This window comes from Myotis lucifugus, unplaced genomic scaffold, assembly GCF_000147115.1.
Source record: "Myotis lucifugus unplaced genomic scaffold, Myoluc2.0 scaffold_3, whole genome shotgun sequence".
Classification (NCBI taxonomy): Eukaryota; Metazoa; Chordata; class Mammalia; order Chiroptera; family Vespertilionidae; genus Myotis; species Myotis lucifugus.
The window spans coordinates 27,355,706-27,359,706 of NW_005871051.1; the positions used below are offsets into that span (position 1 = coordinate 27,355,706).

At 40.2% G+C, this 4,001-nt stretch overlaps 1 protein-coding gene across 1 annotated transcript in view; it reads left to right on the forward strand.

The window, feature by feature from the left end:
• DIS3L2 (DIS3 like 3'-5' exoribonuclease 2) overlaps positions 1 to 4,001 on the forward strand; it is a 304,622-nt gene that overhangs the window by 2,161 nt on the left and 298,460 nt on the right. The window contains 1 exon segment of the mRNA XM_014463733.2: positions 1,887 to 1,966. The gene's annotated coding sequence lies outside the window, so the exon portion shown is untranslated.

Genomic DNA, 4,001 nt, shown 5'->3' on the forward strand with positions numbered 1-4,001 from the left:
TTACCTATGGGGTTTATGTGTATGTGTATGTATATGTGTATGTGTATGTGTATGTGTATGTGTATGTGTGTGTGTGTACCTGCATGTGTATGTATGTTTGTTTGTGTGTTTAAAATATCTGCCTTGGATGCTCAGCATTTGCCTAGAGCAGGGGTGGGCAAACTTTTTGACTCGAGGGCCACAATGGGTTCTTAAACTGGACCGGAGGGCCGGAACAAAAGCATGGATGGAGTGTTTGTGTGAACTAATATAAATTCAAAGTAAACATCATTACATAAAAGGGTACGGTCTTTTTTTTTATTTAGTTTTATTCATTTCAAACAGGCCGGATCCGGCCCGCGGGCCGTAGTTTGCCCACGGCTGGCCTAGAGGCATAGAAGGGCTAGAGAAATTTATACAGGTATACCTCGTTTTGTTTTGCTTTGTTTTATTGTGCTTCACAGGTTTTGCATTTTTTACTAATGGTAGGCAAGACCCTCCACCAGCAAAAAGATTGTGACTCACTTTATTGTGGTGTCTGGAATTGACACTGCAACATCTCCGAGGTATGCCTGTACATGAATCTGAGTTGACTTATTTTCTTTCTTTTTTTAAAATTAATTACTTCATTTTATTATTATTTTTTAAATCCTCACCTGAGGGTATTTTTTCTTTGATTTTTAGAGAGAGTGGAAGGGACAGGGAAAGACAGAGTTAGAAACATTGATGTGAGAGAAACACATTGACTGGTTGCCTCCTGCACAAGCCCTGACCAGGGCCCGAGCCAGGGAGGAGCCTGCAACTGAGGTATGTGCCTTAACCAGAATTGAACCTGGGACCCTTTGGTCTGCAGGCCAATGCTCTATCCACTGAGCCAAACTGGCTAGGGCTTGTTTTTCTTTTTAAAGAGTTGAATAGGGACTTTAGGCTCAATTTTTTTGGGCATTCTCTAAAGATTCATTTTGTGAAGATGCACACTCTTAAGGAGACCTATTCATTCCTTATAGGTTTAGTGCCCATTTATTCACTTAGTCAACCAATTGAGTGCTTACTTGGTACTAGGCACTGTGCTTGGACATGAGGGGGACAGTGCAAACATGGTCCCTGTCCTCAGCAGATGATATCACAGAATCACACAAATATAAAACTGTGACAAGTATTTGAGTTAGGGAAGTCACAGAAGTGACAGTTGGACTGAAATCTGAAGGATATACAGGAAAGCAGTGTTCCAGTCAGAGCAAACAGTAAGGGCAAAGACCTGTGATGTCACAGTTCACGAAGAGGACTAGGGACTTGTAGTACAGCTCCATGTATGGAGCAAGAAGCTGTAGAAGAATCTGGTGGGAGAGGGGGCTGGAGAGTTGGGCCGGAGGGTGCTGGGCCTTGGAAACAGGTTGAGGAGTTTTTCTTTATCATCTATGTATATGGTTTTACTTGATGGATTTAGGCTGGATTGCTTGTGGAGATGACACAATTAGGTTGTGTTTGAATAGCCTGCTTTGTATTGTTCCTATTGCTTAGTATTTGTATTGTCTTCTCTTTCCTCATTTTTTTCAACATGCTCCCTCAGCTTTATTGTTGGGGAGGCCTCTATGTCCCACTAGCAGTACATGTTCACTTTTCTAATTGGGAAAAAAGGAATTTTAGAGATTAGGATTAGAAACTAGAAGTTGATTTGAAATGTTTTTGCGGTTAGTGTGTGGACTCTAGGACACTAATTCTGTGGATTCTCTTTTTTAATGTGGAATAAGAAAACATTAAATTTACTTTCTTAATCATTTTTGGAGGTGGACAGGTCAGTGGGCGTAACTATATTACATGTGTGTAACAGGATCTCTAAGAACTTGTCATCTTGCAAAATGAAAACTTCTACCTATTGAACAATTTCCTATTTCTCCTTCCCTCAGCTCCTGGCACATACTCTTTTACCTTCAGTTTCCATGATTTTGACTACTCCAGATATCTCATATAAGTGAAAATGTACAAGGTATGTTCATTCTTACCATCATGCTCCTTCCCTAGAATATCCTTTCTTCTCAGTCAATTTAAATCCTTCCAGTTCTAAGGCCCATTTCCTCTCCCTTGTCCTTTTACTTGGCTTAATAGACCCAGAGTGGAAGAGCCCTTAGCAATTTTCTAGGTGAGCCCTGGCCAGGGTGATTCAGTGGTTAGAGCGTCGGCCTGTGCACCAGAGGGTCGCAGGCTCGACTCCTGTCAAGGACACGTACCTGGGTTGCAGGTCTGATTCCTGCTCCAGGTCGAGGAGCATGCAGGAGCAACCAAGAGGCAACCAATGGATGTGTCTCTATCACATTGATGTTTCTCTTTTTCTCCCCCGCCCCCTTCCTTCCACTATCTCTAAAAATCAGTGGAAAACATATCCTCACTCCTTGGGTGATGATTAAAAAAAAAGAAAAGAAAATTGAGTTCTTTAGAAGTTTCAGTGATTTGCTTAGGGGCAGACATCTAGTGAGTCGGGCAAAGTTGGGACTAGAGCTCTAATCTTTCAACTCTTGGGTGGGTGCCTTTTCTGCTTCAGCCTGCTAACGTTGTGATTTAGTGCTCTATTCTGTAGTTAGATCAGAAGTACCACTGAGGCACAGGCACATTTTCCTATCTCCATAACATTATGCAGAGGCATATTAGATGCCTAGGAAATATTTTTTAATGAATTGATTGTCTTCAGAACTTTCATTGCCTAAGAGGTGGCTCTACATAAAATTTTGAACTTCATTGATTTTTTAGATCCTTGGTTATATTAATCAAATTTACACTAGTCCTTCTGTAGTTGAGTAATTCTTTCACCTTTCCAATCAGAGTTAAGACTTTCTCACCTTTTCCTAATGCTCTCTATATTGCATGTATTTGTCCATGGCACACATACTTGGGTTCCCCTACAAATTTTGATGAAAATCTAATGAAAAAAACCATCAGAAGTGGAAAACATAATGCATTAAACTTTTTAGATTAGCTGATTTTTATTTTGAGGCAAAGGTTTAATGCTTCTTTGTGAGCTTTATTGCTGCTAAATGTTTTTGAAAGAATCATATTTGTACCACACTATATAGTGCTCATCTCAGAATGCCTATGAATCAGTTGATTTTGGGTATTGGACTGGAAGTGATTTTGAGATGGCTCAATATCTTTAGGGCTAAAAACGTATAAAAAAGCATTTTCTTGTGTGAGGAAGATTTATAAACTTTTATTTGTAGTTTCCCCATTTACCTCAGACTTTGCTTTCCTGTAATGTTATAGGACCAGCCTTATAGAATCCAACTTTTATTTTTTTATTTATTTTAAAAAAACTTTATTGTTGAAAGTATTACATAAATTCCCCCTTTTTCCCCCCCATCGACCCCCTCCAATTCACCCCGCCTCCTGCCCCCCCACCCCAGGCCCCCAACACCCCACTCTCTGTGTCCATGGGTTATGCATATATGCATACAAGGTCTTTGGTTGATTAACTCCCATCCATCCACCCTCCTCCGCCTTCCTGAGATTCTGCAATCTGTTTCATGCTTCCGTGTCTCTGGATCCACTCCGTAAAAATTCAACTTTTAAAGTGTCCTCCTATTTTAACCTTCAAAAAAATTTTTTTTAAATCTGAGGAATTGCTGTGGGAAATAAAGTTCATCTTCACTCAAATGCTACAGAGCACAAGTAAAAATCAAACTGTGGGCCTGGAATAAGATCCCTTTGAGGTCCAGCCATCTAAGCCATTATTGGTGATGTCAGGGAGACTTGGCCAGAATTCTTATTGTCTTTATTAGTCTGAAGGTGGTGGTGGAACTGCACAAAATGCTCCTTTGTGTCATGTGACAGGAGATAGAAAGATTTGACAATGAGGACTTTTCAGATAGCATTTTATTTGGAACCATAGTAGGAACTTGATGCCCAAGAACTTGGTGCCCCAGAGTTGCAATTATGTGATTAACTTTTGTGGATGAGGCTAGAATTAGTCAAGTTTAGTCAACTGTTAGTCCAAAAACACTACCTTTCCTCCCCCCTATTTAAAATTAGGA